The sequence below is a fragment of the Falco naumanni genome, chromosome 7 (assembly GCF_017639655.2).
Source record: "Falco naumanni isolate bFalNau1 chromosome 7, bFalNau1.pat, whole genome shotgun sequence".
Lineage (NCBI taxonomy): Eukaryota > Metazoa > Chordata > Aves > Falconiformes > Falconidae > Falco > Falco naumanni.
The window spans coordinates 10,040,476-10,064,492 of NC_054060.1; the positions used below are offsets into that span (position 1 = coordinate 10,040,476).

At 43.2% G+C, this 24,017-nt stretch overlaps 1 protein-coding gene across 13 annotated transcripts in view; it reads right to left on the bottom strand.

The window, feature by feature from the left end:
- The window catches only part of CHD2 (chromodomain helicase DNA binding protein 2), an 87,639-nt gene extending 64,759 nt beyond the window's left edge, over positions 1–22,880 (bottom strand). For 7 of the 13 annotated variants that reach the window (XM_040601163.1, XM_040601168.1, XM_040601166.1 and 4 more), the window contains exons 1-3: positions 4,924–5,343; positions 2,186–2,257; positions 1,373–1,467 (exon numbers count right to left, since the gene is read on the bottom strand). The gene's annotated coding sequence lies outside the window, so the exon portion shown is untranslated. Of the gene's footprint in view, positions 1–1,372; positions 1,468–2,185; positions 2,258–4,301; positions 4,331–4,923; positions 5,344–5,825; positions 5,937–7,803; positions 7,823–19,761; positions 19,781–22,672 lie in introns of those variants that run through there. The other 6 variants (XM_040601158.1, XM_040601161.1, XM_040601162.1 and 3 more) reach the window with 6 other exon arrangements.
- Between the last annotated feature and the right edge of the window lie 1,137 nt (positions 22,881–24,017).

The following is a 24,017-nucleotide window of genomic DNA, read 5'->3' on the forward strand; positions in this document are numbered from 1 at the left end:
TTTAGACATTTAAGGATTACACATTAGGAAAACAAGTTTTGAGTTAGACAAGATCAGTCCCATCATCACTACAAGTCTTTTATGTGAATCAGGCTAGTCTTGCCTTTATCGTAATAGATCATGCAGTATCTGGTGACTTTGACTCTCTAAATTGAAAATTCACGTGGGATTTCAAGTATGCTCTGCTGTTCTTCTCAAGGTACCAGATAATTTCTAACACAAACTTCTAATTCTTAAACTTCACAGCAGGCAGTTACACAAAGAAGTTCTAGAACACACTTAACAGCCTTGCTCATTAGCTGTGTTTTGCAGGACATCCACGGTGAACGGTAGTCTAATACCTATAAATATAACTTGAAACCTGCCTTGCATATTAGTAGTGACTTACTGCATATGAAGGTTTATTACAACGTGGAGAGACATTTTGAAAAAGCTTATGCAAAACCAGTACATGACTTTTCTTATATGAACAGGCTGAAGCGTTCATCCAAGCCAAAGAGAACAGCTGCACTCAGGCAGGGGTTCACAAGATCTGCATTCTTAAATTATCGTGATAAATTATGTAATTTTAAAATGCAAGTTATCAGGCGTATTTTTGAAAATCCTGATACACATCTTCATGAAGATACCCTACACTCTGAGCTCCTGAATACATACTGAAGTACATTAGCATGGTAAGCTGTGAAAAGGAACCAGTTAAGACAGGCAAACAAGATCCCAACTTTTAGTTACACAGTGGTAAAAGCATGACTCAAATATAACATGTTGCTCTGTCTCTAAATGCAGAGCCTTAAAGTGAAAAAAAAAAAGTAATAAAACCAATCAAACATTAGAAAGCCGATTTTTTTATACTGCAAGGACAGCAAGACACTTCATAACAGCTAGGTGCAGGTTTAGGGTTTTAGAGTAAAATTTACACTGAAAAAAGAATTTCTATGTTTATTGTATAAAAACAACTTATTGGAAAAGAAAAGCTTATGAGTGTCACTTGCTAATGAACCAATACCTTGAATGGAAGGAAAAGCATTTGTGAAGTTTGATTAGACCGTATGTCCTTAGCAGAGATGGCAGTCAGTCCTCATAAGCACAGCTTTAGTTTACAGCATGTTGGCATGGTAATGTCAGATTCTTAAAAAAGTCTTATTTATAAGTGAGCATTAAAAAAAAATCTCAGAAGATGTGTAAGGAGCCATTACTGTGTTCAGTACACACTAACAGATTTCAAATGCACTAAAACTTGAAAAGAAAATTCAAGAAGGTAAAACATTGCAGCTTAAATGTTCAATGTTTATTTTGCTGCAACCCCCCCCAATTATCCTCAAAAATATTTAAAAACAAAAGAAACAAGAAAACACAGCACAGAATAACATACCTGGTATGTACAGTACAGAATTTTGTTCAAGGTCTTTTACCCAACCAGCCATCTGAATCTTTGGAAGTAAGAACAATATCCAGAGTAATAATAGCCTTTAAAGAAAAAAAAAAAACACACTATGTTTGACTGAAAACAAAGGTATATACAGATTTTACCTACAATTCTAACATTCTCAACTGATAGAAACCTTTTCAAAATACATACAAGGTGTCTTAGGATTAATAAAAATTTTACCTACAGTACAAAACCATAATATTCTATCCTTGCCAAGCACTGGCATTCAGGTCTCCAAAACTGAGTAACAGAGCCCAAAAATCTTCTGTATGAAAACCTGAAGTCTAGGACTATTACTGTCATACACAAATTCTACAATATCCCCAAGTATTAATGCTACTAACTCATTAAATACAAAACCTGAAAAATTGTTAAAGTTCAATGTACGTTTTTACTGGGACAAACGGAACTTCTAGGTTTATATGAAAATACTTTACTTTCCAGCAACAACAATGCCCATGTATGCGCATACATATATTAAAAAAATAATCTACTTACTAAACAGCCTTAGTAAAATAAAATTTATATGGAAGTTGCAGCATAAACATCACATTATTTTAAGGCATTCTCCCCATATGTGCAAAAAAAGGCTTTTAAATAGTCCAGATAATTTATAAAATGTGTCCTCTCCAATTTAAAAAATGTTTTGGGTTTTTTTTTTCCTTTCCATCTGCGCAATAACAAAAAGGCAAATCCCAAGATCAAAAAAAATAACAAGGAAATAAACATACTATCACAAGTTATAACCACTCTTACCTAAGAAAATAAGGTATGAATGACTCTTCTGGAAGCCAGTCAGGAAATAAGATACTGTTCATGGAATTCTACCTAAAGAAAAAGAAAGTATGAAAATTTTCAACATTTTGCTTTAGAAAAGCAGAACAAGTCAGATGCTTGAAATTTATTGATCTTTAGGTAATTATTAAGTTAGGAAAAACTTATGATAGCAGTAACTGTATCTTTACAACTCAACTCTAAAAATAAAAGTACGGGTGGCTGCACATACTTGGCTGAAAAAAAACACTGGAGATGGAAGAGTGACCGACATAGAACATGTATGATCTGTATTTTTGCATGAATACCTGCAATCTGCTCTTCTGTCTCCCTTTAATTTAGAATGACTTAAAGATCAAATGTCTGGTCAATTTTTCTTAAGAGTAATTTATCACACAATACCTCACAGTCCTTGTACTTTTTTTTCCACATTAGTGTCTTCAGAAGTAGGCTATGCAAAATCTAATAAAATCTCTAGTGATAGCAAAGTAATTTTAAAATGGCTTCTGCCATCAGCTTCTCAAAATTTTAAGTCCTAAGTTACTTGATCTCCCCTAGAAAGGTATCTTTTTTGCCCTTCAGAACACACTTTTTAAGCATTCAGCTTCTTTAACCTTTAATCAGATCCCAAACTATGCTCTTTAACACAAGGAACACCATATTTGCACTACCTCTAGCCAACTTTTCTTGCCTTTTGTGAAAAGGCTTAACGTTCTATTTTGCACCAGTTATATTTATCACCACTATTTCATACTCTAGCAGAAGTCTGGAATCATTCTGTAAATACGTGGGTAATTAAAAAAAAATACATTTTAACATTACATTAAAAGATACTAAACATAAATGAAATTCCTACATCTTATATACATAAAAACGCAGAATCATTGAATAAATAAGATAAAAATTAAGAGCAGTTAATTTTCAGAAACTTAGCTCTTTTATTTTCAGTAGCTGAAAGAAACAAGTCAAAGCTATTTAAAAATTATCACCCAATATATTAAAAAAAGAAAAACACAGCAGACACCCACCTAAAGCTAGAACTTTCTTTTCAGCAAAGTGTGTATGTCAGAACCTGTTCTACACTGCAGAACTGTTGCTGAGGTTATAAAACCACCATAATCCAAATCTAACATAAAGATACCGAAGACTTTGCACAGAGGTGATAGAAGTCCAATGGTTGCTGAAACTTGTATTTTTATTTCCAACAAAAGCCAGCTTTCATTGTTGTAATGACAGATTTATATGGGCAGAGGAAGTACCGAAAAATGTTGATTTACCTCCAATGGCAGTATTTAAAACCTGCACGGAGTTTTATGATCCTGTACAAGTGTGCACCAGATAAATCCAACTAATATGGCTACACACAATCTCAAATTAAAACTGAAGTTCTTAATATTTACCTCTTGCTCTACTACAGTGACTTTTAATACAATTGGAATTACAACTTCACCCTTAAATTGGTAATTGCTGAATGCGAGCCAGCGCAAAACAAACATCAGGCATTCCATTTAAACTTGCGTTTTTAGAGTCCTGCAATAGCGTTGTACAACTTCTAAATTATTAACCATCGAAAGAACGATAAAAATGCTACATGAACAGAAATGACTGCGAGATCCCTGAAAAATGCATAAACTGAATACTAAAAACAAAACTGACACCCAATTAATTATTTTTAAAAGCTTTTAATGTCACACACAAGCCCATTCGCTTCCTTGTCGTGTAATTCATATTTAAGTAACTACCTTTTCTTCCCGTAGTGCCTTCTAAATCACAACTGTAGTATTTTGCCAACTTTAAACTGTAGACTTGGCATGACCGAGCTTTGTTTTTTTAAGCTTGTTAAGTTTTTGTATTGTTGTTTTAATTGCAAAAATCATATCGCACCTAATTCTTAAGACTTTTCCTTAAAGTTCTGCACCTGAACTGCTGTTTTTCAAGTGAAGTAAATTTCTATCTATTGTTTCAGTAAAGTACTAAGCTGTCTCATCCGCAGCCTGTTTTTTCTTACTGGTTTAGAAAGAGTTAAAAGCCAACACCCCACAAAAAAACCACCAAGTTTTATTTTTAAGAGAAAAGGACATGGCGTCTTTGTTCTTACAAACTACGAAAACATATCCCCATCTGAGCAGCAACGGGCACCAAACGCTCTTTGAACAGGTACGGGCTTGGGGCTAAACATTTAACTGATGATGTAGTACAGTCTTCACCTCTCCCCCCACCACCCACCCCCCCCCCCTTTACTGCTGCATTGGAGTTATAAGCTGGTTTGCAGATGCCCCCCTTCCATGCTGCGCTGAGGGGAACAGGTCTGCAGCCCCCCCTCTCCTCACTGCTGCACTGGGGAACCCGTCTGCAGCTCCCCCCATCCTCCGTGCTGCATCGGGGGCCGTGGTGTGCGGAGCCCCCTCGGTGCTGCATGAGCAGGGGGGAGGGGGAGCGCTCTGCAGCCCAGGAGCCGACGAGTGTCACCGGGGCGGCCGCTGAGCCGGGCTCCCTCTGCGGCACCCCTTCTCCCGCCGCTCCCTCCCCAAACCCCGCGGCTCCCCCCGCACCCAAAAGGGGTCACGGAGACGAGCGGGGGTCCCCGAGGCTCCCCTCAGGGAGCGGCGAGGGGGGGCAGGGAGAGGCAGGCGCCCCCTCCCCCTCCCGGCTCCAAGGACATTTTGTTTTTCCTCCCAAGGACAAAGGACAATGAGAAGCGAGGAGACTCAGGCACTTACCCAGCGAAGAGCAGCCCGCTGGCTGGCAACGGGGGCCCTGAGAACGGGACGCTGCTCGCCTCCTCGCCCTGCCGGCGGCGACGGACGGCCCCGCGCCCGCCCGGCAAGGGAGAGGCGCGGGCAGCGCTTCGTCGCCCGGCGCCATTGCCCTCCGCCCGTCGGCAGCCCCGCACGGCAGCCCAGCTCGCCGCCCTCCGTCGCCCCGGAACCCCCAGAGTGCCGGGCCCGACTTGGCTCCCGAGACCGGCACACGGGGCGCTCGCCGGGCGTCCCCGCTCCGAGCCGCGGGGAGAGCGCCCGGGAGCACGGCTGCAGCTGCGGCTGCTTCCCCGGCCATCTTGTGCCGTATGTGTGAGAGTCTCTCCCGTCTCCTCTCAACTCCTTCCTCCCCTCCCCCCCGCACAACATGGCCGCCCGCTTACTACTCACTGCGGCGAGGAAGGGGCGGGCCCGTGCCCCTGCCCCCTACCCGCGGCGCGCTGCGCCCCCCCGCCCGGCCCGCCCTCGGCTGCGCGCGCGCCGCGCGCCGCTCCCCATTGGCCACGCCGCGCCCTCCCCGCCAGGCCCGAGCGCGCGCGCCCCGCTCCTATTGGCCGCGCCGCGCCCTCCTTCGACCTCCCCACCCCGGGCCCGCGCGCACCTCGGCCGCGGCCTCCCATTGGCTGCTCTCCCCGCCTCAGCGCCCGCCGCCGAGTATTGGCGAGCGGCGGCCGGCCGCTCCCCATTGGCTCCCGCCCGGCTCCTCGCGCCCCCGCCCCGCCCGCCGCGGGCTCGCGCCCAGTCCGCACAAGCTGCCCCTCAGGGGGAGGAGGGCGGCGGGGAGCTGGGCCGGCGCTCCCCCCCCGCAGCTCCCGCCCCGCCGGCGGCCCCGGGCCCCGCTGCCACCCCTTCCCCAGCCCCACCTGGCCGGGGTTAGGATGATCCTCTGAAGAGGCACACCCCGCCCCACCCCGCCTCGTGGCAGCAGTGACCCCGCTTCGTCCGAGCGCCGCCTTCGCTGCTAACCCACGCTTCAGAAGTCCCGTCATCCCTCGGGGTGCCAGGGCGCCCCTCGCTAACCTGTGGCCGCCTACAGCGAGGCGCAGCCCGCCTGGCCTGGCTCGTTAGGAGCCCCTCGCCCAACGGCCCGGTTAGCTGTTGCACCTTGTGCTGCCATTCCCACAATATGCACCTCGGTTCTCTCGCAGTACCTATGCAGCAGCCTGGCCTGGGCCCTGGCGCTGCCCATCCACCGGGCAGGCCTGGGCACCAGCTGCACCCCACCGCAGAAAGTGGTGCCGCAAAGCCCTTGGCTCCCTTGACCCGTGTACGGTCCACGGCCCCGTGCGCCCTCAGCCTGCTCCTGACCCCGCTGGTGGGAAGAGCCAGCACCACCGCGCTACCTGCCTGTAGTCCCAGTCCTCATTAGTACCTCTCAAAAGCACCACAGACACCCAAATAAAACTAGGTATGGTGCTTTTTTTAGCCGACTCCATAGAAACTGTCTCGTATGCCAACCTCAACAGGACATTGTCTCCTATTTTGACTACTGCCATGGAAACCAATTCAGATATCAGCAGGATTGAGGGGCATCCCCCACATTTTTGGTCACTTGTCATAAATGCCTGTCCCCAGCCAGTGGGTTAGGATGTTCCTCTGAAGAGGCACACCCAGCAAACACGACTGAACAGCGTAATTAATATTTACGTACTTCAGCAGTCACTTTGAATGATACACATGCCTTTCTCCTTCTCCATTCGCACAGCTTACTCTGCTAAAAGCAGGGAGAAAGGGGTCCCGATCTTCCTTTTTTATACAAAGCATGTGGGCAGTTATGGCAGCAATTAAACCAACAATGTTTAAAATCATAATGGAAGGCCTCAGCAGCTAGCCTGGTGCTTGAAGTTGTGCAGTTGGACTTCAGCAGCCATCTCCTGAGCTGGGTCCTGGAAAAGCCAGAAGCAGCTGGTCAGCTGAGAAGAATCAGTCAACTAACGCCCTTGAGGAAAAACCATGTTGAGTTTGAGATGTACTTCCTTTCAAAATACAGAGAAAAGCTGACCTCCTTGTACAGGATAGCAGGGGAGGAACAAACAGATCTACTGACTTGTAGACAGTGGTGATAAGATGGTTACAGTCTTCAAAAAAGGATAGTGGCATAAAGGTACCTCAGCATGGGAGCCTCCAGCTAAGGAATTAACGGTGGAGCAAAACTGCAGATACTGCTTCTCAGCTGGGGAAAAGGGCAAAAAGGCCTTTGGGGTTTTTTTCCCACAAGAAGAAGAACTGAAGTTCTGGTCTGCAGAGCCTACGGAGAGCAGGAAGCCTGGTCTGCAACTTCATTCCCGTTCTGATTCCTGCAAAGGCTAATCCTCTTGCTCTTGGTGGAACCACTCACACATAACTGTGCATAAAGGTGCTTGCATGAACAGAACCCAGATGCTGTCCTCCTTAGAAAACTACCAGCAGTGAAGAAAGGGGAAAGGCAACCAGGGATAAGGCAGGAACTAGATGAAAGTAGGGTGCAGCAAAAGCACTTCTACTTATGTCGGCATTTTCAGCCAACTGCAAGGTATGACTTCACAGCAAGGACCAAGATTAGAAGTTCAGAGTACAATTTCCAGCCTTTCTATTGCTTCTTTCCAGAACACAAGTACATTTCTAGAAAAATTATATTAAGTGTGATCACTTGTAATAACCGCATGAAAGGGAGAAAACAGATCAGGCATCCAAGACATAATTGCACTCTTTAAGAGTCATATGATTCCAGTCAGAAGAGTTTAAGGTTGTATTTACTTTTCTCTAGCTATACCAAACTGTCTAGTATACTAGACTATTCCTCTTTTAAAAAAAATTAATCCTGTACATTTACAGACAGAAATGTTTTTGAAAGTCACTTACTGTATTGCTGTTACATGTAACCAAAAAATTACTGGAAGTCTAATATCCTCATTAAATATTTTCAGTGCTGCTGTTTTGCTTCCTGGCTACCAAGGCCTAAAGCAGCTCCAAAAAAAGCTTGCACAAGTATCCATCACCTCTTCCGTTTCTTGGATTCAAGTGAGTTGTACGTATGTGAACCTAAGTACAGTCACTCTCTCCAGAGCTGCAGCACTCATCACACAACTTTGCTGTTCCTGTACCAGTCACAGTCTACCTGTTTGCATTCTTCCTGCCTAATGAACAGCAGAACGGTGCTAGTCTCCTTTTTCACGTTTTTTATCTCCCATGGTCCTCTCTGTATAAATACAACATTCTCGTTCCTACTGCCTCTGCAGTTACCCCATTTTTTTTTCCTTCTAAATTCAGCATTCCTACACAACTGCAAAGTCCTTCATACAATTTATTTCTTCTCTTTTAGATGACAGGCTTCCTGCTTTGTGTAGCATTAGGCCAGATACTTCAGCCATGTTTTATGAACCACATGTCTGATAATAATGAGACAACTTAATGTTTCCATTACTAATTTGGGAACTATTTTCTGAGACTGCATCTGCGGCTAGAATTCCAGATGGAGGCACACAATCTCACTTTCTGGTACTCACCCAAACTATTTTCTTCTACAACCTTTTTTCCTTCCCCCCAGCTCCCACGAAGATTGTTATCATCCCTTAGGGACAGCATGCAAAAGCACACTTTAATTTCACAGGGCAGTGTCCCTTTCCCTGCCTGCTCCAACATGCCCTCAGTACCAGAGGGTACTAAAAAATTGGTGAAGCAGCTTGCTTGTTGCAACACACGAGGTGCAAATGTAGCGTACAGCTCTTTGGAGACACAAGTACTGTAGAAAGGCCGGAGACCTGACACTGATATTTGACAAAATGGTTAAGTATTGTATCTGCCTTTTGAAGTGGAAAACAGGAGTCTAAACAAGACTGAGAGATGTGCAATGTCACCAAACCTTTCTTCAACCAAAACTCTATCGCTTTTCAGGAGAAATCAATAACAATTTTCTAGGCCCTAAGCCAAACATAATAGTTTGGATTATTTCGATAGAGAATATGCAAACAGGATACCAAATGCCCTTTGAACACAGCAAGCTGTTCTGTGGTAGGCATTTAACTTCCTGCGCGCTGGGTGTTCACAGAAATTGTCACAGTGTCCTGAATAAAGTATAGCTCTATTTTCTTTTTTTCTATGTAACCTGTAACATGTTGCTAAAACAATCTTTTTTTTTTTCTTTCTTTCTGTTTCCTTCCTCAGCAGTTCACTATTAAAATCACAGTAATTGTACAGGCAGATAAAAACTACCTTCTATCACACTTCTGAAAACCTGGGATTTTGGAGCAACGTGCACAGAGACGCTGCAAGAGTACAGCTATGCCCACGCTGCTGTCATCTGTGGCCTTCTCATAGCAGTGACACAGAGTAACATCAACAGACAGAAACATAAATAAAGACAAAGTTCTTTAAGCACAGAACCAGCTTCCCTGTGTGACTGCTGAAGACGACGAGGGTCTATTGATCCTAGCTAAAGTTTTTTGCTCCTGTCACAAGACAAGCGATAACAGCAGCAGCAGCAAGGATAAAATACACTTCCAGCAACCAGCTTGTGCTGTTCATTCTGCTCTGGGTCTGGAACTGGAATTCAAATCCAGACTTTTGTTCCAACCTATAATGAATAATTGCAAGCACATCTACACACATGGAGAGAACTTTTACATATGCCCTTTTTATTTCCGTGATTTAACACTGAAAACTAAGATTATGTTAATGTGGTGGTTTTGCTAGCACTTTTTTGGTGCTCATGTTTAGAACGATGAACCTTGTAAGCAGCAAGAAAAAAAAGATTTATTACCAAAAATAATTAGAAACAAATTCTTATCAATGGCACAAACATATGGTAAAGAATCTTCCAGTCTGCTAAGCCAAACTACAGTGCTTTTTCAGTATATTCAAAATGAAGCAATTTTAACCACAATTCAGCTCTTTTTATTTCTGTTTTCAAAGAAAAATAAGTTATCAATAAAAAGTACAAAGACGTAATGGAAGTGAGAAATGGAACCAATATTTTTTCTGGGATTTAACAGTCTTTCCTAAACAAATTTTTAACTTGTCGGTCACAACGCAGTACTGTTTCTGTACACGTGATCTTGCGGCCTGAGCTCAAATTTTAGATCTAAGAGCTCCTGAACAACCTACCCACCTCGCTATTTCAGTTTTGCATGAGTTCCTGTATACAATGAGGCAAATAAAAGACCAGTAACTATAGTCTAGTGAGAGGATTAATTATTGTGCTTTATATTTACATGACTAAGGAATATACGTGTATTTTTCTTGAGAAAATCAAGTCCACTTATCTTAAGAAGGTTTGAAACTTGAACTTCCTTGTTATTATAACATATCAGCTTCAAGTTATCCCTTGTTGCCAGCTTGACTGTAAGAAATTTTAATGATTTCAGTCAAGGGACTTACGCTGTATTTGGTCAATATTTAACCATAATAAGTGATTGCTTGAAATAGCAGTCTTAGAGATAGAAGAAAAATGGGAAGATACAGTAGCCCTTATTTTGAAAAAAAAATCTTATGCCAGTTTAAAACTGCAGGCTGTTTCAAACTTAAAGAATTTGGGTGATTGTTTAATAACATATTTAATTGCTTCCTAAAGTAAGCCATTGGAGCCTGGAACAACAAATCTGTTCCTTTATCCCCTTTCTTTAACCTCTGGTACTTGTATGAAATGATCTGTTCTTTTAAAGTCAGCTTTTAGGTAACAAACTATTCTGCCTGGGTTGGCAAACTTTTATAGGAGGCTTGAACATAGCAGAAAAAATACTGATCGACCATTTTGCCTGTACCTACTTAGACACTACAATTTATAGAAATGCTAATAAGGTATTACAGGTCTCCTTTCATGAAAAAGAAGCACGCAACTTGTTTATTACTGAAATCACCTTTGAAAGCAAGTAAGAAACTAATGTGCACCTTCCCAGGAACTTTAATACCCACAGCTACCAGTGCGCAAAGGCAGGTTCTGTGACCTGACTTCCACGTGTTAACTTCTCTGTACTGACAAGGTTTGCTGTTTGGAAACACACAAGGGTTAAGACATATTGCTAAGGTTTTAAATCTCTTTGAAAGGTAGAAGCTGCGAACAGTGTTCGTTATCCTACCATTCTGGCTGTAAATACGGTCTGCAGAGTCATAGGAGTGTTCTGCTGAGCTGGGAGATGGTCATTGTTTTGTCAAAAGTCTGTTCAAAAAAAAAAAAGGCATTGACAAGATTAAGAGAGCCATGCCCAGTCTTATGTTTCAAAATAAAGATACTGTTCTCCCATTTTACAATATATTATACAATTGTTACGTAGATTCAGAAGAGTACATTTTATAACTTTTAAGTAATACCTTCATAATATTTGGATTTTAAATGTAGCTAGGGAAGAACACATTTTTAGAAGATCTAGACAATTAAATTAATAATTTTAGGGGTGTTTTTTAAAGTCAGATAATTCAAAATTCTAGCATGATTACTTCCTTGTGCAGATTTAAAGTTTGCTTTCCAAAGGCATTCATCTGTCCATCCCTGAAATTTATTTGCTGCAAACATGAGCCAGTAAAGCTTGATTGCTTAAGTGTTTGAGGAATGTGATCAGAAAAGGGAAAAGAGATTTTACACATCAAAATCAAGGACAAAAATAACCCCCAACTATAAGCTCTAATTTTTATTTTTTAATAACTCTCCATTTGAGTTCTAGTGGACATTTGGAAAGTTTAGATGACGAACATAACAGCAAGTATACCTTCTTGGTAAACCTCCTTGGAGATAAAGGCATTCATACTAGCCTTGTGAACATGATGAATTTCACTCAAATTGAACAAGATGAATTACAGCTACTCTAGAATGAAAAGAAAAACAACCCAGGCCTCCATAACTGCAAGTATAGAAGTGGGATTTTAATTTCAAGCAAGTTTCAAGCCTGTTTCCATAACAATCCTCATTCTTGTCTCCTGTGTGCAGGTAACACCATAGGGCATTTTATTGATTGCTGTATGATAGCTGACAAAATGATGCATTATTCAGCAAATTGTCACATGCAGCGAAAAGCTGTGCGTGCCTTTTTTTCTGAAATCTTACAAGTGTATACTTTTTTTTTATTTTATAGACAGTCTAACGAAGCACTGAATCACCCTATTGTAAAAAAAAAAATTATGTAAAAATATATATAAAAGAGAAGACCCCTTATATCTGTAGCTCAAAACAAAGTTCTTCATATTTGTCAAGACTTGTTAGGTGTGGAGTCCAATCAATTTTTGATGGAGTGACACTGTATCAGGGACACACTTGGATTAGAATGTCATCTGAAACAGAAATAGCTTCTGTGTCAGACTGGTATTTCCCAAGAGCTTTTATATTTTCTTCCTACAGTCGACTCACTATAAACTGGCTCCTGCCAGGGCTTTATCCAGCTAGGAGAGCTCATCAACCTAGGGACTAGAGCAGTTTTGTGTATGTCAGGCATGTCGTCCATCTAAACTCCACAACTGGCAGCTTTAACTGTTGCAGGCAATGGATTTGCATGCTGAAACAAATACTCTTTCTCTCTGGCCAAGCTGTTAATGGTGACAATCTTGTCTCAGCTTGAAAGCATTCATAGTGTATTGGTTTTTTTTTTATATTTAGTCCAAGATTAGTATTAGAAGGTGAGCTGGTAAGAAAATGTAAGCAACCCAAGGAAACACTGTTGGTACAGGCCTGTCACAAAATGAGGTCAATGGCTTTTTGTACGATTAAAGCAGCAGAGTGAATGCAAGACACCTTGGGCGAGCCATCCACAGCACTTCATCACTGTCTGAAAACTCTCACTGCAACTTCCATTGCAATTTCACCCAGTGGAAGACCCAAACAAGGTGCTACATACCCAAAACGTCACTTACTTTCTTCAAGATTCAATAGTGGATTTAATAAGAAGCTATTACCTCTCTCTACAGATCTGTCTTGTTGCAAGGTCTAGAAACGTCTAATTTCATGACAAAAGCTGAGACTTCGATCTATTCTTGTTACGGCAAACACATGGGTCTTAAGTTATGCGCCTGTGCCTTTAATTCAGCACTGAGTAATTACATTTAGGTCAGTGGAATCACTCCAGGTTTTTCTTGGTGTGTCTAAACCAAATGTTGTCCTAAGGATTTGGAAGCATATGAAGTGAATTTAAGAATGAACATGTATGTCAGTACTTGGAAAATGCAACTGGAATGAACTAACCCACTCTGCAGAAGGGAAAGATAACAAAAAGCAGAGGCCTAAATTTCAAGAATAAGAGCAAGCCCACATAGTTTTGCACATGCAGGTATTAATGCATCACTGTTCCTTGTATTTTCCTTACATTTATTTTATCTTACCTATTTTTATTAATAATGGCAAAAGGAATAATATAAATTAAATCGTGCTAGGTACTTCACCTATTATTCATCTCCTTCCATACACCTTTTAAACCTTTCCATAAAACAGAATATTGTCTATCAAGAGACCAAACAGGTCAAAATAAAATACCTTTATTTGGGAAACTATCTAAAATTTTCTTGTAATAAGCCACTCATTACTGGTATTAAATAGTACGTTTGAATACTCTGACCTAGTGTGTAAGATGAAGGTGACTTTAGAACACTTTGGAGGAAAAAATGTATGGGGAACACGGGTTTGTATGTGTAAGAGGTAAAGTCAAAAGCTTAAATAATTTATAATCATGATATTAACAAAAATTAAACACTGGGACTTTAACAACTGGTGCTTTTTTATTAAACTCCAATTATTAAGACATTGTGCTCCTGGCTAGTATGTAAGCTGCTGATAATGAACATTCAGGGACAGTACTTTTACTGCATGAATGAAAACTGTTCTGTTCAAAAGATTAATAAAGGATTCTCTTTTTTTATATACGTATACACACACACACTAAAGTAAATGAAAATTGGAACCAAAAATAAAGCTGAAGTCTACTCAAGTATTGTTAATAAAATGGAATTAAGTTTAGGCAAAAAAATAGCATAATTAAGAGGTTCAGAAGGGCACATTAGTATATGCTGGAAAAGTTACTTTTACATATGAAAATTTTTTAGTGCTTTTTATTATCATTATAATGGACATTCCTACATGATCAAATCAAAGATGTGCACAACTTCATACTAGAGCTCTGTACTGCTTGTATTGCTGTCATCGCTGCACACTGCATCCAGGTTACATTTGACCTGTGGATTTAATGTAACCTTAGCAAAACAAAAAAGGGCAATGAAGAAAACAATGATCTTGAGGTGGCAAGAAGTTTTCTTTACATTGCTTTTCTGTAACGAAGGAATCACTGTCTCAGAGAAATCTTTGCAGGTGGCAGGCTCGAAAAGGAGATTCTCTTTCAGACCCAGAGCAAGGAGATCAAAGACCTTGCACAATTCAGCTGCAGCTAACATGGAGGAATCGAACTACCTCTTGGTTTTAAATACAACTAATACTTTTTGCGATCCTAGTCTGGATTTTAATATCACAGAAGTTATTGGGTGTACTGTGAGCAGCTGAAACAGAGTCCTGCTCTCCTGACAGTCGACAGTCACATACCCAACTAGCGCTGCGCTACTGCAGCATCCCCACTCCGGTGCCATATTCAGGCAGAGGCTGCGATATTTCTGACCAGTCAACTGGCACATAGATGCTGATTGCTTGTTAGGCAAGGAAAGCAGAAAAAATAGCCTCTGTACCCATTCTGTAGTTTTTCCTTTAGCAGAAGCTCTAATTTGCCTCTGTAACCTGCAGCCTCCCCTGAAGTGCAGAAACTCTAGAACTGGAATTTGTTGAAACTGAAGATCAGATCAAAAGCTCAAGGCCTCCAACAGCATGATTTCATAAGCCCTGCCTCCTTAAGAAGTCAGGATAAAAATACAGCTACATGAAAAATAAATGAGCAGCTTTTCCCGACTCTGAAACCAGAAAATAATGACATGAAACCAAAATCAAATGCAATAATATCGCTCATATTCCCAAACACCAGCGTTAATGCTCCCTTTCCCAGCTCCCAGAGATCTGTTAAACAAACGAGCCTTATAATGTGTTTTGCAAGTGAAAGATCCTGGAGTGGAAATAGTAAACTCCAACACCGAAGACCCTTAAAAAGGCTATTGCTTGCTCAAAGAGTTTAGCACTGAAGGGGATTCGGTCTGACCTCGCTCCTGCCACAACCCACATTTTCTGTTTTGATCAAACGAGTGGTTCAGCAGCACTAGCGATGGTCTGAGATTTTAGATGAAAACTAGTATATCAATACCTGGAAGTCAAGTCACCCTGCGCAACTCAAAAAGGGCCAGTATCACATGTGCACAGACCAGTCAGACATCTCTTTATACTGGGAACAATACTCCATTTAAAACATGCTTGATGTACTACACTTTCCCTGAACACCTCAGCCATGCCCCCACAATGCTGAGTGCACAGCCACATTATCGCCCTGGTTATCCTTGCTGCAGGCTTGGTGGCATTTTTGGAATCATGTTATGCCTTTAAAATTTTTTAAGTGTCCTGGAGAGACCTGATTTTCGTTGTACGCTGCAATCCCCTCAGGAGAACGCTTCCCCTTTTTCCTTATTTTTCTTACTTGCCATTATTACTTTTTTACCTTGAGTGTAAAAATTACAGCCTTTGGACTGAAAGGAGGGGAAAGGTGAAATTAATAAGCCTCTTGATTAAAAAACCAAGGAGAAAAACCTTGAAATACAAACTCCCATGAACACAACATGTCTCCTCCTGCTGCATTAATGCCAGTTCACGAAATGGCGACTGCCTCCGTCGACAGCTGCCTAAAAACGCACACATCCCCGCAGGAAATCAGAAACTCAACTTTATTTATTTATTTTATTTTTTTTTTTAAGCTTTCATTTTTCTCTCTTTACATTCAGTCCCTCCAGGACTCCCGAGAGCCCTCCGCAAAGCCGTAACCTGACAAACGCAGAAGTGATGGGGAACGTATAGCTCTCCTTGTGCACAGAGCAGCTGCTTCCATCTGCCCCCAGCTTTCGGGAAACACCCGGGACTCATCCCCAGGCTGCACTGGGGTGACTGGGTGCAGGCAGGCTGGGCTGGTACTCCGGGCTCTGGACTCCAGCGCCCAGTACAGTGCAAATAAATGTGCTGATTCAGCCGGAATCACTGCGATCTTGCGTTTCCAGAATTTTCTCCCTCCGCTTCCCAAATATAAAAGGACTTTTTGTGCTAAATACTGAGCTGGAGCACTGATGGGCTCCGTGTAGGGCGCCATGTGGTATTTGGTTTCTCACTACAGTACATGTTTTTATAATGATGGGGGAAGGGAAGGAAGGGAGCTGCTCTTACCAGCATGCCAATAATCTGTTGCAAAGGACTGGAGCTCTGAGAGCCAATTAGTCCTGAAGTTAACCATTTAACTGCTGAAAAAAACTCAAGTCTCAGACAGATTCGGTGAGGTTAGGGACAGAAAAGACTGCATGGGTGCCTGTGGCATCAAGCTCAGTGCAGATTTGTTCACAGATTTATTTTTTTACTTTAGTACTAAATATTTTTGACACGCAAACTGACCACTGAAACTCCTTTAGGTCACAGCCATGCAAAGGTGGGACAGCTATATCCAGAACATATATAATCACACAACTTTAATAAAAGCTGGATGTGTTTCAGCATCTGTGCCAGCCTGTGGCGGAACCATGAAAGCTACCCACAGGAGCTGCATTTCCAATATGGATTTTGGGTGGGTACAAGTCCCTGCCACATGAATGACAAAGCCGCGCTGCCCACCACAGTGCTGCCCTGGCAGAGGAGAGCTCGCTGTGTCACTGCAGCATCTCCCAGCACCGCTGCTGAGAATGGAAAAACACCAAACCCCGTAAGGTGGGGCAAGCTCCAAGAACATGATGGCACAGTTTTGTCTCCATCATCCCCAGGCTGTGCCCAGACACAAACGTGTACTTTGGACCTCCCTGCACCAGTCTTGTTTTTCTAACACCTTAACTGCATTAGAACAAGACACACCCAAAAAAGTTCTTTTTATATTCTGCCGTTTAATTTGTCATAAACTTTTAGTGCCTGAGGCAGACTAGCTCATGGCTTGTGTGCTGCAGAACAAGCCAGGGAAGAAGATGCATGGGGAATTCCCAGCCTTGGTCTTTTTCTCCAGAATCAAGCCCGAACACGGCCAGAGAGTACAGACAAATTAGTCCTAATGCAGAGCCCCAGTAACATGCTCCCACTTGACCTGGCAGGTCGGCAAACCTATTTTTGTGCTCTTTTTTTATTCCGTGGCATACCAGTGAATACAGGATCGGACTCTCAGGGATGCCAGGAAGACCAGCAGAGTTTGCACAGCACAATGAAGTGCCCTGGCATACCATAAGCAGGCTCTCCTGCCCAGTTCCTCAGCCCTAGCAAGAAGCAGGGTTTATTTGCTTGGGAGGGGCCATACTAGCTCTGCAGGTCTGCTTCCAGTCCGAGCAAGCGCTGCAGCGCACATGAAAGGCATATTCCTACACCACCAACCTCCCTAATGGATGGAAACTGAGTTAAATCTCCCTGTTTGCCATGAGGAGAGTCCAGTGCCTATGGCAGTTGCGCGCTGCTCCCCTTGCAGCCCCACAGCAAGGCTGGCACCATAATGCGTCCCACTTTTAAGCTCCAGGAAGAATTCTGAATACATGAGAGTATAATTTAGCATTCTTACCATTCAAATTAAAAACATGGGGGGGGGAGGGGGGGGGGCGGGAAATGCACTGCTAAGAAAGTGGCAGATTATTTAGGCATGTGAGCTGTCAGAGCTCTGGCAATACAAGGGCTCTCTTGTTCCTGTTGCCTCCCACAGCTGCATTCACTAAATATATCCTGGGCAGAGAGCTGCATTTCTCCACCCCTTCCTCAGCCCAATCAGGTTTGCACAAACACCACCAGGCTCCCTTGGGATATGCAGGCAGGCAGCAGCGATGCCCTAGTTACAGGCATCATAAAGGACAGAAGTAACTCATGTCGTCTGCAAGAGGGTGAAACTGTTACGTCTACAGGTTATTTCAAGAAGTAGCATGTGCAGCTGATCGATATTCAACTGTTAAAACCAGGGTGGTTTGTTCTCCGTGATGATACACCCCATTTGTATGTCAGAATCAGTTACGGGAAGTTATTTCCATCAGATAATTTTCAGTAGCTTCTGGAAAAAAAGAACTGTGATCTCAGAACAAATTCAAGCAGAATGGCCACTTCTATGAAAAAAAAAAAAAAACACCAAAACAAAACCACAAATCAGCTCCTGGCAGATTTAGAGGTGAGCAGTGGTCTTCAGTACCTCAGGGACTGGCTGGCCCACAGAGAGCAATCCCAGTTTTGCCTTCTATCAAGTCAAGGCTCTGAGACATACCATCTGATCATATATCCAGCCTCTATGACTGAACTTCTACAGGGCTAAGGTGCTTCCCCCATGACCTCCGTTCTGCTCTGTGCTTCTCTCCTGTCCTCGCCTTGCATCTTTTACTTGCAAGGACACATATTCTTTGGCCTGGCACAACAGATCCTTGGTCCCAGCCACATTCTCAAAACACTGCTGCAGTCACAGCAGCAAAGAAGAGGAAGAGCTGGTCCTTCTGATACAGTTAATTCTATATAGGATCAAGTTCTGGTAAAAAGAGTGATCTTGGTGGCTCTCCTTGCTTCTCAAGCTGTGAGCCAGCTGGGATTTTGACCCTCCTGGTCCCTGCTTCTTCCTTTCCTCACAGTTCCCTATTTCTTCAACACCTCCATCTTCTCTAGCAGCGAAGCACATTTGACAGAATCTGGTCAATTTTTCAAGCTTTCTTATTTTAAGAAGTCAGTGGGAGCAGACTGTATCTTGCAATTGAACCTCACAGGAGGGAGAATTAAATATCTCATGCATGACCTTAATCCATAGTATTTTGTAGATCGTTTTTCCTGTAATCTCAATACTCTGAGTTTATCATGCATTCAGATCATATCTGTAGCACTAGAACATTTTGCTACAAAAGGAACCCAAATTCTTTTTGATATAATTATGCAGTCACATGAGTCACATGCTTGCTGTGGAATAAATACAAATACTGAGCTTTTGGGAATAACTGGCAGACTTATGTCAAAGACAAAAAAAACCCTCAAGAATGAAAGCTATCTATTATGTAAGGAAAAAAGATCCACCTTAGATATCAAATTGCAGTAAAGGAAAATGGCACGATTATGTAGGAAGAGTCTTTTAATATCTCCTTTTTTCAATCTGCAAAACATTAAAGAAAGAGCCTAAACTCATACTTAGGCATCCACATAAACTAAGGACCTTATTTTCAAAAGGTAGTAATATTATTTGAGGTATTTAAAAAACCTCTGAAATCAGATCATTCATTCACAAAACGGTCACAGGTCCCTAAGCTTAGTCAAATAGTTGAAAGCTATAAAAGTCAGAAGGTTGTGCTGTGTTTTTTGTGCCTTGCCTACACTTTCTTTCCTTCTTTGCTTTTCTTGCCTTCCTGAAACACATTGTTCTCAAGGACTGTTCTAAATTTGTATTTGGAAACTGCCACTATTTTAATTAGCGACATTGCTGTAGAAGAACTACACCCTGCTGCACCGGTTGTACTGAAAATGAGCCTTGTTCGCTGGGGACAGAAGCGGTGCTGCCTCCTCTGATCTCATACGGTCTGCTGGATCCTATGGATTTCTGAGCACACGTAGAAAGATGTAGTCTCATCTATGCGCTTTCAAGAAGGAAATACAAAATGTGAAACCAGATATTAAGACTGAGCCACAGAGAAGCCACGGGTGTGCGAGTTACCTTCAACAACACTGCAGTTCTAAAAGCAAACAAAGGCATAAGAAACTGGGATGGAAGGCTTCATTCCTCAAATAAGGCAGTGACTCACCCACATTCCGAACTGCTCAAACAAGGGAGGCCTCTTCCTGGCAGACCAGATCCTCTGCATTTTACTGTGAGGAGCAAATCCCACGCCAAAGCAAGCTGTGGCGGTGGCACACTGTAATAGACACAGCACAGGGCCAAATGTGTTTCGGAAAGGGACCCTTTTTGCAAGCCTCTGCCTTAGCTTGCCTTCTTGAAAACATTAAGAGTTCAGAAGTTCTGCTTTTCACATGGGAAAACACAATGAAAAGAAAAAGGGCTACTACTAACAATTGCTTTTCAAGAGCCAAATTCATTTTTTTCTTAGATACTTAGATAAAATTGCTGAGGCAGTAGTTGACTTTTTTTTTTTAAAAAAAAAACACAACAAAAAACAAAACACAAAGAAAACAATCCAAGGACAGAAAAGACAAGTCAAAAAGTTAACTGAACAGAGAGCCAAGCAGCCTGTAAGGTGGATAAGGTGCCATTGGTAACCATCAAGTCATCCCTATGGGAGAATTTGACCTAGGGATATGGAGATTTGCCATCCTAAACATCTGCTCAGTCATTCCCAATATACAAGGCAGACTTCACTGATGAAGGACAAGCATATTCCAGGTGACAAACAACATGTAGCCAAGCTGCTAAACATGCCCAGCTCCATCCTTCCTGCGTGGCTTTCCTGGACACGGGGCACACTGTGCAGGTCCCCAGATGGCAGGGGCATCGGCAGAGCTGCTGGGAGGCAGCAACAGAGCCATCAGCAGCAGGGATGAGAACGAGGTGGTAGGAAGGCTGGATGTAAGGGTACAGGACCAAAAGGAAAAGCAGCACAGAAAGCAGAGAACATTGCTAATTTTAAAGAGAAACTACAGGAAGCCAACATCTTTAAACTAGAAACCTCAGAGAGGTTGTGGTTAGGAGGCAAACACTGCAGGGTGACAGGGCTACAGGTAGGGCTGCAGGTAGGGCTATGCCAGTGCCCAGGGAGGGATGCCTCAAAGCCACGATTCATCTGGAGCCCCCCCAGGGAGCGGGGCCGGGTAGGTGGTCCCCTCTGTAACTGTGCCAGGGCTCTGCTGGGTAAGGCTTGTTCATCCGTGTGATGAAAGATGCTAGATTATGAGCGTAAAATTCCCCTCTGGCTTCATACTCCAGGAAGCAAAATGAAGTCTGACACTCTGTGTGTTCCACCCTATACCACGTTTTTCAATTCTCAGGTTTCCAGCAGTAGCCAGACACCCCAAAACAACATGTTCATTTCATTCCTCCTGGGGGTCAGCTCCTGAGGGTGTCTGGAGCTGCTGCAAAAAGCAAATGGCAGCATTACCTAACGGGGACGGCTTTCTCGCTCAACAGCTAGCGGTGTGGGTTTGGTTGCTGGTGTAGGGACAGCCCTTGACAATGCAGGCTGCTAACAGAACACAAATCTGTGTTATTAATGGAAGTATCAAGCCTCACACAAATAAAATAAGCCATCTCAGAGCTGAAGCCACACTCCAGACATCATGAAAATGCCTGTTGCAGTAATGCTGCTGTTGTATTTGAAGCCTAGCCCCAGCGAGCAGGGAAGGCACACAAACCCGATCCTCCATACAGCTGCAGATTTTGCTGGTGGCATTTGAAATATTTCAGGCATTTCAGACAATCCTCAACTAGAGCAGAGACTTACCCTTTGGGACTCCAGAGCTTACATTAAAAAAAAAAATAAAGATCTGCTTGCTTATCAAGTTGCAGAACAGCAGCTAGCAGTCTAGCTTATTAGATGGAAACAACAAAAGCAGGGGAATATTTTGCTGACATTAGCTCTCCCCAATTCAACACGGTGCCTTGATTAAGTTCCTGTTACGATCAGCACAACAGCAGAAAACCAACACAAGCTGTAACAAGACGTTTCCTTGTGCAAAGGCAGAGAAACCATCACAGGAGATGGACCCCGAGCATATTATTATTACTGAGTATTTTGGCTGGCTTGTACTATTTGGAAACCTTGGTTCTGCCAGGCTGCTTGAGAAAGGCAGCATTTGTCCCCTGCCTTCAGCATGAAAACACAACTCAAATCCCTTCTCGGGAACAAAGGTGCTTCCCAGGAGCCTGGCGTGCTGCCGGCATGCCGAGCGTGTAGCCAAGCAACGGCAGCCAGATTGGGGCTTGCGCCTCACCCGTGATGCTCCAGCTCCACAAACAATTCTTGCCACGTAGACAAGAGCGCGCAGGGTAATGGAAAATTACTGCAGGCTTTTTCTTAAAGGGCGAGAATCTCCGTTGGTGGAGAAGGTTGGTCTGCATCCCCCTTCCCAGCTCGCCCCAGGGTAATTTTTTATTTCCTGCGAGAAAGGCTGCAGTGCGTCACTAGCACGCCGGGGCGTTAATAAAGGCAGATATCATTTGCATGATATTTCAACTGACTGCAGTGATAAAAAATGTAAAACAGAGAGCTAAGCTGCGGGGGGGTGGAGGGGGGGGTGGGGGGTGTCTGAGCAGCCAGAGGCAGGAGGTGAATGAGCCAGCAGCTGCCTTTTTAAACCTGCTTTCGACACAGCCCCAAACATGGCGACCTTAATGCAGCGCAGTTAATATTAGCTGAGAGCCGATGCCAAAATAATCCTCTTGCACTTGGCAGGCATGATGTTTTAACAACTGCCTGGCAAATTTCTGCCTGCAAGGCTGCAGGAAGTAAAAATGCCTTTAAAGAAAAAGCAAACTTACTTTGCCAGTTGTTAGACTATTCACGGGGCAACAGCAATTTTTAAAAATCACGCCCATGTTTACCTCCGGTTTCTAGTGTAAAGGAAAGCTTCCTTCTTAAGACAGCATTACGTTTACCTAGCTTAAAATACTAAGGTGCCATACAGATAGCTACAGTAGCACCAAACAGCCCATTCAAGCTGCTACACTTTTGCCATGTGAAAACCAGCAATCTGCAAACTTACCGGTTGGGCAGGGCAACATCTGCCTGACAGGCACAGAGCCACAAGGGCTGGCCAGCAAGAGGGTCACAGCACTGCTGCACAAACAGCGCTCTTTGCAGAGTTCAAAATTAGCTCCTGTAGCCATTACAAGTTTCATTTCATCTCCTCAAGGAGCAGACCACGTTGCCTGCTCCTCAGGGCACCTACGGGCAACCAACTGTGTCTATCCTGCAGCAAAAAGAGAAATGCAAACCTGCCCCTCTTGCTATAAGCCTTTTTTGTTCACTGCATGCAGCTGTAGCTCATGATGGCCTTGGTGTTGCTCAAGAATGCAGCTGTGCTTTCTGCCCTCCCTGGAGCTGCCCGCAATTTCAGGTGTAGCTTGACAGACATGTTCTAGGCAGCTCCTGCAACAACATGGCTTTTGCTCTTTCCCATCTTTGTGTTTTAACTCTTCTTCTTCTGTCTGTTTTTCTCAGATAAGCACTGCTTAAAGTCTCAACCCAAATCTTTCCATTTTATTGGGGCCAGCAAATGGAAAGGAAGCCCCTGCACCGAGTTAGAGGACTTCTTTGTAATAGATGCCCCACTCGCCCCCCCAACAGAAACCTTTGTTGTGAAGCTGCTTTCATTGCAAGCTCCGCAGGGAAAGTCATTACATTTAATAGAGGTTGACCTCATTGTGTAGTCCTCGATATTAAAGCTTATAAGGAGGGAACATAATCAGAAGCGGTGACTTCTCAACAGAGATATACAGTACTTGTTGTTGCTACCTCCTTCTTGCCTAAGGATTCATTCAATATGGCTTGGAAAGAGTAACTTGAAACAGCTTTTGGCAGATAAGTGAACTCAAGTAAAATGCAAAGATCTGGTTTCCAAGAAGCCTTTTACAAGCTGTATAGAGAAATGAAATTAAACCCTTCAACAGCACACAAGGCCTCCTACAGAGCCTCCCTGGAAGAACTGCAAATATGCACGCCGGGTGAAAGCTAATCTGGGACTGAGTGTGGAGTTATGTAAAGAAATCTGATGGTGGAGAGGACCTGTGGTTGTGCATGGACCTGCCCACGTGGCAGCCTTTGCTGGGCTGGAGGGAATTGCTGGAATTTTCTACTGCATTTCCAAGGCTGTGGTCTGAGACAAAGAAAGCCAAAGGGTTTGAGCTCAGTAAACACACACAAGGGAGTGAATGCAAAGGTGCCTCGGCTTTGTTACCCTTCTAGCTTTACTAATGCAACCTGGGTTTCCACACAGTTGTCACAGGGGAATGAGTAAACACTGCCACTAGCTGCCACTAAATAAACACATTTTCAGAAGCGAGGCAGTGCACTGCAGTGAGGGATGTGCCACACCATGCCAGGGGCCT